This window comes from Lytechinus variegatus, chromosome 5, assembly GCF_018143015.1.
Source record: "Lytechinus variegatus isolate NC3 chromosome 5, Lvar_3.0, whole genome shotgun sequence".
Lineage (NCBI taxonomy): Eukaryota > Metazoa > Echinodermata > Echinoidea > Temnopleuroida > Toxopneustidae > Lytechinus > Lytechinus variegatus.
The window spans coordinates 15,865,633-15,879,746 of record NC_054744.1 but is presented as its reverse complement, the minus strand read 5'-3'; the positions used below and the strand labels follow the sequence as shown (position 1 = coordinate 15,879,746).

General features: G+C 36.2%; 1 non-coding gene across 1 annotated transcript; it reads right to left on the bottom strand.

Annotated features, from left to right (window-relative positions):
- Positions 1–9,238: 9,238 nt before the first annotated feature.
- On the bottom strand, positions 9,239–9,320 carry TRNAS-AGA. Its single transcript has one exon. It is a non-coding gene; the product is annotated as a tRNA-Ser (tRNA).
- Positions 9,321–14,114: the final 4,794 nt, after the last annotated feature.

Genomic DNA, 14,114 nt, shown 5'->3' with positions numbered 1-14,114 from the left:
GTACTACCGATGTGAATTTACGTTGGTTTCAGTTCAAAATAATGCAACGCATTTTATATACAAATGAAATATTGTTTAAAATTAATTTAGCTCAACAAAAAGAATGTACTTTTTGTAATGTACACCGTGAAACAGTCACTCATCTACTTTGTGAATGTACATGTATTAAACATATATGGGACAAGTTTGAACAATGGATATTTCTTAAAACTGGAAATAGAATATTTTTCTCTAATAAAGAAAAATTATTTGGCTTAAGAGGTTCAAGTAATCATGCATTAAATTGTTTATTGATAGTGATACGGCAAATGATTTACACTTCCAGAGTAAAACATCAATTACCTGTTTTTGATAATATCAAATTTGCACTTCAGAACTATTTCAAGAATGAAAAATATATCGCAGAGTCAAATTGTAAAATGGTAAAGTTTACAAAGAAATTGTTTCAATTACGTGCCATGTTTACATGAGGTGATCTGTTCAGTTCCCTTTCCATGTACAATTATACATATGAATATTATTGTTCATTTACTCCTCGTTTGTTTCTTAAATTGTTTACTATCATGTGAACCTGACAGTTCAATTTATATATTTGTTGCAATTACTGTTGTACTGTATTTCGTTGTTATTAATTTGATTTGTCATTGATATCTTGTTATGTTTGAATAATAATAAAATCCCTGTGGAGGGGAAACAAATTGAAAAAAAAAATATTTGTCCAACTACATAATAGGTGGTTTGAATCAAAATTGATAAAAACGCTGTTTTCGACTCGCCGTACTGCCGCCGTAGAACAAATGTGACCATGGTATAAGTTATCAATTCGGATTCACCTGGAGGCCAATAAGATTTGGGTGGTATTTTCATGGTAATCGATAACTGTGAGTTTCAAGAATGCCTGACAAAAGATAAACACTGACATAGCAACGCAGTCGCTCATTGCATAAGCTTTTGAAAGTAGTTATGACCCTAGAATTTCTCCGTTTTAGGGGAAGTTCACCCTGACAAACAGTTTATTGTAAAAATAGCAGAAAAAATAATAAAAAATATTGCCGAAGGTTTGAGAAAAATTCATCAAGTAATTAAAAAGTTATTAGAATTTCAATTATTTGATTTGTGACGTCATATGCGAGCAGCAATCCTACATAGCGAATGGTAAAAAATCAATGAAATGTCATTTTCTCAGAAAATTGAAAATGGTTTTCACTGTACCTTTTGTATATCAATAGACAAATCATTTCACACCCGATCATGAATAGAAAACAAAATTTAGTCATCAGGAACCATACAAAATTTGAAATTCATGCATTTTATATTACATAACACATGGGGCAGCTGCTCGTTTATGACGTCACAAATCCAAAACTTTGAACTCTAATAACTTTCTTACTCTTTAACGGATTTTCCTCAAACCTTCACCAATATTTTTTACTATTTTTTCTGCTATTTTTACAACAAATTTTTCTTCAGGGTGAACTTCCCCTTTAAATAACTTCCTTATGCTACAGTCACATTCCACCTACGGTGGTCGTACGAAAACAGCCGTTTTATTCATTTTTATTCAAACCACCTTGTAGCTCGTATAAAATAAAACTGTTAAAACGGCTGTTTTCGACTCGCTGTACGACCGCCATAGAGCAAATGTGTCTGAAGTGTTATATGGACCTACTTAGGTCCATGCTCATTAATGCTACCTAGACATGCTAGATGAGAGTTGATGGGCCATCATCTGTATAGTGTAATGAGCTCCCCAAATGAGGGGGGGGGGGACTATGGAATTGTGAGGAAATTTGGTCCTCTATTCTTAAATTAAAATCTATTAATTTTGTGATAAAATTTGACATGATTTATCCAACGAATAATATCACATTTTGCTCTCCTCTTCTCCTTTCTCCTCCTTTTTTTTTATTAGTAGTGAAACTTTTTTTTTGGGGGGGGGATGGGAAGGACAACCCCCATTTGTACGCCAGAACAATGAAGCGTATACAGATTCGCTCAGTGAAGAAGGGCCCATTATTCTGTGGCATGCGTGTTTTGTGGAGCGCTAGCTGCATCTTTCTTTTTTGAAAACATGAATAGGTCGCGAAAACCAATTTCGTTTTCAATGAAAAGGTGTTAAGCTCCCTTAAAGGATGACAATGTTATTGTCCGCCCCAACCATTGTTTCGTGCACCTTCCAGGAACATAAAAATGTTACGTAAAAGGCTAGACTTCTTATTATTCTGTCCAGACGCAATGATTATTCCATGTATGGGGAGAGGGGATCACATAGAATGGTCATTGAATCAGAGAGCGGGCATTCATGTTTTGTATTTTTACAAGTCTCTTATTGAGTGATCGGACGAGGAAATTGAGCAAAACAATTATTTTGGAAACCGTTATAAAACTCGACAATCCAGTATACAGACTGAAGGACGCACAGATCAACCATTACAGTCTACAAAAAAATGAACATTCTACTTTCACCATAAAAGGGATTGTTTGAGACATGACATATCAACAGCAATTTCTGCAATAAAACTGCCGATATACATAATTATTACTCCAAATGATCATTTTACAACCATAATACTTCCCAGATAGCCTGCAAACATACGGGAGGCACATTTTGTTAATAAATCTTGATATTGTAAATTATAATTATCGCAAATGTTGGTTTTAGTCGAACAACCACATTCAGAAATAAACAAATATAATCTTGCCTACGAGTAAATATGCCATAATCTAGGCTAATGAGAAATATCGAAGTAAATAAAAACAAATCACAAAAAATTAGTTTTTCTTCACATTAATTGGAAGTATTAGTATCTGATGGCATGATTTATCATCCTGATATAAATTTGTTTAATAAAGAGTAATGGTCAAATTGCATGTGTTATCGATCTCAGACATGAGTGATTCAATTGCCAATTTTGCCCAGACGAAATGTATTTGTTTATCTTTTCAATTTATCTCATTGTTATCTATTTACCAATTTTGATATTCATTCATCGGTGACAGCCCGCTAGACCGAAGGTCCGCGAGACCGAGGGTCCGCTAGACCGAGGGTCCGCGAGACCGAAGGCCCGCGAGGCCGAAGGTCCGCGAGACCGATTTTTTCCCTTCATCGGTTGCCGGTTGAAAGCTTGATATTCCAAGCATTTTGGTAACAAATATTAAGATGGGTAACTAAAAGAACAATAATATTGACGCAAGCGCGCGAGCTGAAAATTTTGATATTTCGATCTGAAAAAAATTGAAAGTTTAATGGACGTTTTTAATAAAGAACAAGATGTATATCCAACCAAATATTATTGCAAATCGAAGCGGGAGTTTTTTTTTAGGTTTACCTGAAAACGGGACATTAATCATGAAAAGTATGGGTTTATTGCTAAAGAAGTGATGCGTGCGCGAAACGCGAGCTGAACATTTTTATATTCCACTCTGAAAAACGGATATTTTGAGCACGATTTTGAATAAAGAACGAAATGTGCATATCAATTTCGCTTGCCGATTTCTGTCTAACATTACAATCTTATTTTATTTTTACACATCCAAAATTATTGGGGGGGGGGGGTAAAACGATATGTTTGTCCCCCCTTATCCCCCCAGGATCGACGCCTCTGATCGTAAGTTTATACTGTAAGTAGCAGAAACACCCCCTCCCTGCACCACACCCCCCTATATTTCGTGCGCGCAGTACGTGTTTCGCACCACCGCTAGGGCGGTGGTGAGCAGGCGTGCTCGCATTATAATTTGTTGGTGAGATATGTGTCTCTTTGATTCTATATAGTTACCGGGTATTATTTGGCACCCCCGCCCCCCCCCCCCCCCGTTAACAGGCACCTGTTACGCCACTGCAACGAGGCGTCTTAAACCACTCGACCGCGGCAACCGATGAAGGGGAAAAAGTCGGTCTCGCGGACCTTCGGTCTCGCGGGCCTTCGGTCTCACGGGCCTTCGGTCTCGCGGACCCTCGGCCTCGCGGACCTTCGGTCAAGTGGTCGGACCCCCATTCGGTAACTCGCCCATCGATTTATCTGTTCCTCAATCCATCCATCCATTTATTAATTCATTTATTTGCGCATCTGTTTACCTGCACAAATCTCTTGATTAATTTCTTCATAATCATCTCCCATTTGTCTGTTTAATATTATAATCAATAAATGAATCAATTGATCTTTACTCATTCATTAATCGCCTTTAATTTCTGTATTTTAATCATCAAAAATGTTAATAATTTTTTCTTTATATACATTTCTTTCATTTTATATAAACTAAATCGAAAACCTGAATCTATCAATACCATTGACAACCGTAATATTAACGATAATTTCACTGCATAATGTAATACAGATTACATAATTTATTTGCCAGAAAGTAGAAATTTAGGATTTGGAAATGCCGGTATAAACATGATAGACAAGAGTAATCTACAAAGGAAGAGATGAGGGAGGAGGAGGAGGGGGGGGTTGGTGACGGAATTGGGTAACAAGGGTGTCCTATGTTTCGTTGGTCATCAATCTGACCACCTGCAGTGCTACTAGTCACGGGCCATTCCGACTTGCTTGACCCATCGAACAATGACCTTTGTATGATGTCGACGATGAATTTGAAAATGCTGGGTTTTTTGTGTGTAAAATTATCATTAATTAGTCGTTAATTATACATTACTTATACATGACTTGTATAAGGATCGTAAAAATGACCTCAAGTGCTGAAAGCCAATTACTCGATCTTGACCATGTTGACAATGACGAGAGCTGGTGCAATCATGGGGTAATCAATGGAAGTGATAGTGTTCTTGACGATTGTGTTGATGGTTTTCATGACGACGGCGTTGATGATGATGATGATGATAAGTCGAAGTGGTGGTGGTGCTTTGGGGGTAGCGGGCGAAGAAAGTAATAAGTAAGAGGAGGGGGGATGGAAAGAAGAGGGAATGGGGAGAAAAGATAAATGGTTGGATCGGAAGCCCAGGAGTAGGAAGTTACAAGGAGAAAGGAAAGGGGAGGGAGAAAAAGCAGCGGATGAGAAAGAGGAGGAGAAAGGTTGGAGGATGGGCACGATTTGAAAAAGTCACCGGGATGAATATTGCCCCATCAATGTTAAAATGAAGACGCATTTTTTGGACCAATAGACTACAATTCATGAAAAGGCTTTTCAGATAACCCCAAAAATTACTAGCTCCATGCTTATACGTTATTCATTGCATTTTATCATGGATATTTTCTTTAATTTACCTTGCTATCATCCATACAACACACCTTTTATCATGTTTATGGTCAATATTTTGACCGCCCCTCGTTCTTCTGGTAAGAGTCAATTGAACCCGTTAATGAAACATTCACCATTCATAATTTGAATTTCACAGTTCACAATCATAATTTTTGGTCTATGATGTATAATTTACTTTTAATACTTCATAATTCATGACACTTCACTTTCTCATCACTGCTCAATTATGATTGAGGTTTTTTCTCTCTATACCACCAAATTCCCAAACCGCATCTTTAGGCAAAAATAATCTGCATATTTTCTGAGTTTCTTCACCCTTGATTTATTTCACACGGTATCGATACGTCTTGACCCTTGCCTGAGGAAAACAGCTGCAATAACAGGAGACCGATACCTATGATATTAATATCGTGTAGAATGATGTTTTCTGGTTCAGAGCCAGACAGACTTTAATGCAAATAATTATGCATTGCATGAGGCAAAATTGTGGTATTCAAGAAGAGTCAATGTCCTTGTAGCATCGCACAAAAAGAATGCCCACTCATTCAAAATGGCTGTTGGTAAAATAGTCCTTTATCGCAAATTTACAAACAAAATTGACATAAGGGAGATAATCCTTCCAATGTATAATGGAATCCTTCCATAATATACTGTATATTGTATTTTGCCCTTTGTATAGCGACATCAATTATGAAAGACTATCGTATGCCATGCATAATCCAGGTTCATGTATTGTTGTCTTCAGCCCGTATATAGTCGTGGGATTGGAAAAAAAATCATATGTAAGAAAGGATGATAAAATACCACCTCCCCCCAAAAAAAAATAGAAATACAAAAAATAATAATAATAAAATAAAACAGCCCAGATATGTTTCTTTATACCCTGGTTAGCTCATCTTGCTATGATTTTGAAGTTGGGTCATTCGAGGTCGTGATTTGAGAAAATTATTTTTTCGGGGGGGGGGGGCAGAATGCAGTTTGAACCTCACGATGAGTAACACGCAAACAATTATCAGTAATGATCAATAATGTATCACTCATTGCGAACTTTTTGAAATGATAAAAAATATTTAAATTGTCAGTGAATGATATGAAAATTCAAATTGTGATTTTGATGAAAATAATTTAGTCAAAGTATGGTATTGAAATCGCGCCCAAAATTTTACTGGTGAAAGTACAGTCTACAAGTAAGTCCGCTACAGTCGAAACTCTCTTTTAACTGGGCGTTGTGGCGTGCGCCTGTAATCCAAGCTGTGGGGAAGTTACAAATTGATGCAGAGATTCGAGCCCTGGTCACGTCTTTCGGATGGTGACGTTAAACTTCGGTCCAGACGTAAATAATCATTTCTGATTGATACTGGCAAAACTCAATCACACACTCTCAAGGGGCCCGTTGCAGAAAGAGTTGCAATCAATCGCACCTCTAAAAAATCATTCGCAACTTAAAGGGGAAGTTTACCCTGAAGAAAACTTTGTTGTAAAAATAGCAGAAAAAATAGTAAAAAATATTGGTGAAGGTTTGAGGAAAATCCGTTAAAGAGTAAGAAAGTTATTAGAGTTCAAAGTTTTGGATTTGTGACGTCATAAACGAGCAGCTGCCCCATGTGTTATGTAATATAAAATGCATGAATTTCAAATTGTGTATGGTTCCTGATGACTTCATTTTGTTTTCTATTCATGATCGGGTGTGAAATGATTTGTCTATTGATATACAAAAGGTACAGTGAAAACAATTTTAAATTTTCTGAGAAAATGACATTTCATTGATTTTTTACCATTCACTATGTAGGAATGCTGCTCGCATATGACGTCACAAATCAAATAATTAAAATTCTAGTAACTTTTTAAATATTTGATGATTTTTTCTCAAACCTTCGGCAATAATTTTTATTATTTTTTCTGCTATTTTTACAATAAACTTTTTGTCAGGGTGAACTTCCCCTTTAATTTTCAACTTATCAACAGCGCGCATTTGGGACTCGCGATTGATTTTTTTAACTTGCGTTTATCTCTCTGGTTTAAACACAACTCTTTCTGCAACGGGTAAAAGATGGCACTGTTTGCCGACACAGAGATATGCGCCCTCAACTATTGCCGAGGTTCTAGTTTATTCCAAAAAGTGGGCAACAGTAATATATTCACATGGGCATATTTTTTTTACACAGAACGTTGTCGGGAAGGGGTTGGGGTGGGGGTGAAGTATGGGAATTGTGCTAGGAGAGTAAGGTGCGGTGAAGTGTAACCATAGAATGGGGATTGAATATGTTGTATCTTTATGATTATCTGCATAATGTTACGCATGAAATTTTTATACGAGCGACTGAATGTGACAGGTCCAATTAATGTAGGCCTACTTTCAACTGAAATTCTATTAGCATCTAGGCCTATGATGGACTCCACACAATAAGACCCAATCCGCAACTAATTCGTTTTGGCACGCTCATGTTTTAATGCTATCATCTCCACCAGTCAACACGTTTTCTCAAGGAGACTTCAGGTGGGTGTTTCATGATCATCAGCAATGACTAAATAGTCAGTGCTGCTGACAATTTAGTGAAATCCTTGGTTTTGACGGGCCGGTTTTGATTGGCCGAGGCACTGGCCTCTGACTGTTACTATGGTAACCGTCGGAGAAAAGCAACTTGTCAGTGCTGACAACAGTGCGTATCAAAAAAAGGTTTACACTTAGAAAAAATCTTGTAAAATCATTATCCTGAAGATTTTCCAAATTTGAACATTGTAACAGATCCACAAATGACGATATAACTGTCGAAAAATATTTCCGCTTGAGTGAGATCCACTTACTTTTGAAAAGTTAGTGAAAAATGATTTGCGCAGGACTTTGAAAAAGTTATGCAAATAAAAGTAGACCTTAATCACGAAGAACACATGGGATTTAGGTATATAGTAAAATTGATATGATGACATCTTTTACCCTTTTAAAGCTGTTTCCTTGCCCAAAACACTTCAAAGAGTGCATTGCGCCCCACCCCACTCCCCCGCACACCGAGGCCGTTGTGACGATATGTGCTTTACACTGAGCTGTGATTTACATGAACTGGCTAAGGCTTCATTTTCATTTTGTTAATCATTGTCAAGCTTGGAAAAGTGTGGAGAAACAATTATTATATGAAAAAATTAAATGTAAAACCACTTTGAATGATACAAACTTACTGAAAAAATGCTGGAGATGTCTGATATAAACTTTTGTTCAGATTCAGTTATGTCCTCAGATCCAGCTGGCACAAAAAAGGATAAAGGTTGTGCTTACTAAGTGTTGAAATTTAAATTTGAGTGGCAAAATTGTTACAAAATGCTTGAATGTATCCGTTTTATTTCAATTGACTAAAAGTGCAAGGGAAATGGATGAGAAATGCTTCGCAGGGTAAGTTTGATTTCGCCCTTCCCCTTTACACAGCGTGAAAAGGAGTATTTCTGCGCAGATTTCTGCGAGCTTAAATGGACAGTGCTTACTCAAAAATGTAACATTCTGTAAAAACTTCTAATTTCATTAGATAGATGAGACCCAAACCCAAGATTATATGTGAAAAAAATTACCTACATGTTGTATATTTTTTAAATCCCAGGGATTTTTTCAAAGTGTAAACTTTTTTTATATAGCATTGTATAGCGGTCGTATAGGGTTTCATTTTAGGTCGATTCATTCAGAAAAGTTCTTTGGAATCGAAATAATCCACATAACAGACTCTTTGTATATTTTCTCTTTGAATCGTATTTCATATACCAGTGGAGGTGCCGTGGCCGAGTGGTCTAAGGCGCCTGGTTATACATGGAAAGTCCGGAGTTCGATCCCCGGCCGCGGCTCCTATGCCCGTGAGCGAGGCATTTAATCTACAATGCTCTTTTATCCTGCTTTCAAATAAATGGAAATGCTATTTGCATTATTGGTAACTAGGTGTCCACTTGTTTTAAAAAAAAAAAAAAAAAAAAATTAAGTATTTTACAAAGGTATTAGCTCACTAGTTGAGTGATAGTACTGATAGATAAAAAAAAAAAAATTCGTTGTCAGCAGGATTCGAACCTGCGCGGGGAGACCCCAATAGATTTCTAGTCTATCGCCTTAACCGCTCGGCCATGACAACTGCATGTGTGTGTAGGGGCGTCAATTGTATAGATACCTAAGTACACATAGTTTCGACTTACCGAAGTTTCCTTCTTATTTTTACAATGCATTCATGAATTATCTATCTTAAGATTGAGCCCAGCACACCAAAACGGTGCTCAATACATGAAAATACACTAATCGTACAAATCAGTCAAAAATATAAACTCATTGCTTATACCGAACATAACATGGTCCCACGCATTGAGATAAATGTTAGAAAATATAACTAGGATAGCGCCCTCATAGATAGAAATAACAGCAATCTTAGAAAGAGCGTTTACGTATATATTTCTATGATATCGATAAAAATCTGTTATAAAATTCCCCGGTTATAATTCATCTGTGGTTTTGTTGGGGTTGAGCTAAGAGTTTTCATTTTTGTATGCCCCCTCCCCAATGATCATAGAAATATATAAAGGTAGACCCTACTCTTGATTTATGCACGTTTTCAAATTTGAACAGAAAAGTAGTTTATCATAAAAATGAAAATTAAGCATTTAAATTCTCATGCCACTCTTAATTGATATACTATATCAGACATACCCCCACACACATGCAAATGGTTGGCCTATATGCTCCGCAAATTTAGTGTTCGATATTCTCTTTTTATTTAGATCATCCTGTGGGTGGGGGGCTGGGTGGATAGTTTTTCTTCATGGGATATTGAACTCATCCTTGATCCATGCAATATTCCCCAGACCAGGGGAACCTGTAGAACTTTCCAGGTATCCCGTTCCAAGCCATCAAATATGACCCGAGTGAGTCAGGCAAAAATTCACACCTCACAAGAAGCTTATATAATGACAAAACATGCCCGGAACGTAAAATTCTCATGTCCTGAAACATATCTTCACTCAGAATAATTTGATACCAATTTTATGTGGTATGTATTTACATCTGGATAATGAGGAGGTGTAATGAATGAATCATATGTCCAAAAAGTCATACTACTACTAGTATATGAGATGCAGTGAACATAGAAAAATACATAGCAAAATCTCCTTTTTTCAAAAATTAACAATATGAATATTTATTTGATAATCACCAAAGTAAGATACGAATGAATCAGATGCCCATGAAGGCAGAGTTCCAGTAAATATGGTAAAATGCATTGGATTTTTTTTCTTCAAAAGTTAATAACGATAAAATAGGTATATTTACCCAGGGTAGCCACTTCAGTTTTGAAAACTGTCTACCAGAGCGGGCCCTGCTATTATTAACCCAGAAAAGTTTGCAGTCAATACCAGTTTTGGGTATTGGTGGTGATTTTTACCTGATTGCTAAGAAAGCATGAATGCTTGTAAGCACCCAGAGACCGACGGCTTAAGGTCCTCTCCGAAGGACCTGGTACCGAGGATTAATGCCTTACCAAAGGGCACTTGCGCACCAGGTGGGAATCGAACCCGGGTCATCGGAATAAGAAGCCCCCGCTCTACCGATTACTGTTTAATAAACAACTTATGGCATCTATTCCAATGTTAATTTGATTGAAAATGTTTTAAAGCAATGACATTTTCAACTCTTCTAGGATTATGACTTCATGGGCATCTGGGTTCATTTATGCCTTACTTTGGCACATATTAAATTTTACATCACAACAAAGAATACCTCCTACACAAGCAAGCTCAAACATATATCACATAAAAGTGGTATCAACTTATTATGGAGAAGATATTCTTTCACGACATATATTTTGAGTTTTTTTATTACATTGGCAATTTTTAGGTGTAAAGTCTCACATATACCAAAGGGTCAAAGAAATAACACAGTAAATGAAACAAAATTAACTATTTTTAAAGTCATCAGTTTTACACAGATCGGAGACATCCTACTTTGTTAATGTTATATATTGAAGACTAAATCATAATTGCATTAAACTTTTTTTAAAAATTGTGATCACAACATACAATGAAGTGAAATTAGATTCCTCTCAGAGGATATCAGTTCTTGGGCGTGAATTTAGATTTGAACCCGTAACCCTCCCCCTCAGAATAACAAGCCTTCCTATGGCAACCGCTTCTAGTGGAGTTAGAATGTAAAATATTCTTATCACACCAGACTCACTAATACAGCCAATACCACTTCTAATACATCTAGAATTACTACTACATATAACACTACTGCAGTACAATTATACATGTATGTAATCTGAGTTACACCTTTAGTAGGGAGTCCTAAGGACTCTGCACAATTTTCATCTCACTGACCACAAAGCCATCACCCCACACTGAAAGAAAGGATTTAATACTTTCCCACGTCCATACATACTTTTCTCAATGATTTTATTAATCATGGACTTTTTTGTTCATGAACTTAATTCTTAGATGAAATGAAACACAAATATGACACTTCTTTCTTTCATTTTTCTCAATTTATCTGCATCTTTTATTTTTTACGAATATGCGACAAACATTGCCACTATGGCAAATAAGCCGCCTCACATGTACATTGTCATCATCATCATCTATGTACACACAGAAAATGGTAATTCATTGTTCATACATATATTATTATTTACAAACAATACCAACAATTTTCTGCTCATTATTTGCAGCTTAACAAAAATAATGCTTGTAAACATTTAAACAAAAAAATCACATCAACATGCCAGTTCATCACAAAGCGAAGACACTACATATCAAGGCAAATAATGAGAGAACATACTCAAGTATAAATCATAGCATCTAGTTCCTTTTTACAGAATACTGTACACAAATATTACATCCATCTGTACAAATGTTTCATAAAACTCACTGGAGTTGTGACACAATATTTTTTTAATTTTTACATTGAATTTTATTACAAATAACAAAACCATTGGCCTCCACACATACCTATTTACCAAATAAATACAAATCAGTTACGTCTAATCCAACCACTTTCCTCCAACCTAATGCTGTTAACTACTTCTGTGTAGATGCTGTATTTGATTATGAACGTTATAAAACTCTTGGACTCACCAATAATGAAAACCATACTTGTTATATACAGTGATCTCTGAATGTAACAAAAAATATTCTGCACAATATTCAATTACCCGATTCTGTGATTTGCAAGATAATACCTACGAGTAAAACTGGAGAAACAAGTTTGATGAGTAATTCTAAGCCTCCAGACTGAAATAGAATTAAGGAATTGTAACCCACTGTACAGGTCCTCCCATAAAGAGCCTTAAGCCCGGCGCACATCATGAGATTCGTTGCCATCCAAATTTCAATGAAATTGCAATAACACTTGATATGAACATTCCAAACAATAATATCTTAGCCATCAGAATTGTGATAGGACTACTGAAATCAGAATTCAGTCAAGTTCGAGCCTCCCTGTAGGTATAGAAGCAAAATCAATTCCAAATCACAACGATGTCATCATCGCCTGCGACTTGAAGCCGATTTGGACTTTGCTCTGAACACAGGGCCTGCTGCAAAGCAAAATTATTACTTTATTATTCCTAATATTATTCCGAACTTCAAATACAATAATTTTGCTTCTTGGAAATGTCAAATTGAACGCAAACTTTGATTTATTAAAAAATTGTGTCACATCGGATCGCATAACGTGCGCTTGGCTTTGACAATGGCCTCGGCCAAAACATAGCCACAGCTTTTGGCAGGCATCCCACATAAAACCACGACGGAACATCTATCCTGCATCCAGCAATGCAATTGAAATGACTTTTGATTAAGTACCGATACTGTAACTCCTTTCAGGAAACACACAAATAAAAAATATGTCAAGAAATCAATGCAATTCAAATGTAACAAGAAATTCTACATCCCTATTAACCTTTCCAATGAAAATTTAGGCTGCTGTTTAGCTTTAACTATTTACCATGTCGTGTAAATGTTTACAACTTAATGAGATCTCCTTCCAACCTTAACCAAAACATACACCAAAGGACTGCATCGGATACGGCAATTCATTTTGTATTTAACATACTCGGAAACAGGCAGACTTGGGCCTGTATTCAAAGTAGGTGTAGAAAACAAATAATGAAAATTTACGAGTGTATTAGGGGTGATGCAGCACTCTCAAAGGCATTTACAATATGCAACAAGCACAAGGCTGCATCATCACTAACAGCAAAAAATAAAAATCTGCATTATTTGTTTTATACATATACAGACAACAAGCTGACCTCTGCTCTACATCACAGGGGGTTCTACTATAATGTGTGGCATAGTAAGCACATCAAAATCCTTGCCTTAGTCTTTTCTCAGAAAGAATGCCTACTTCATATGCAGAGCTACCAAGTCTCACGCATTATGCGTGAGACTCGAGCATTTTGGACTCTTGTTCATCCCCTCAAATGTTGCACTCCAACATGCACAGCTGGAAAAAATGTGACATAAATCTTTTTGTAAAGGAAGTTTTAGTTTGCCAGACTTCTACAACTAATAGTGGAATGTTAAAGTATTTGGCATTAAAAGGAACTTTTAACATTTTTATTTTCATTTTTTGGCATTGTAGAGCAGGCTAACCTAAACTCAAAACATCAATAATGCAGAGCTAAAATATGTTGGGATGAAATAGAAAAAATCTAAAAAATAAAAATTTCCATTCAAACAAGCTATACAGAGCCTTAAAATTGGAGCTCTTCATTTATTTATGGATGTTCCAAGCTCAAATGAGAAAGTTATCTTTAATTCCCACCATACCCTCTGATAAAGCTTGTGTAGAAGGCAGTTCCTAGATTCACTCAACATACGAAAGTACAATAGATGCTGTCACATCACAGTCAGGATTACTTTCACTTATAAAACCTACAGGG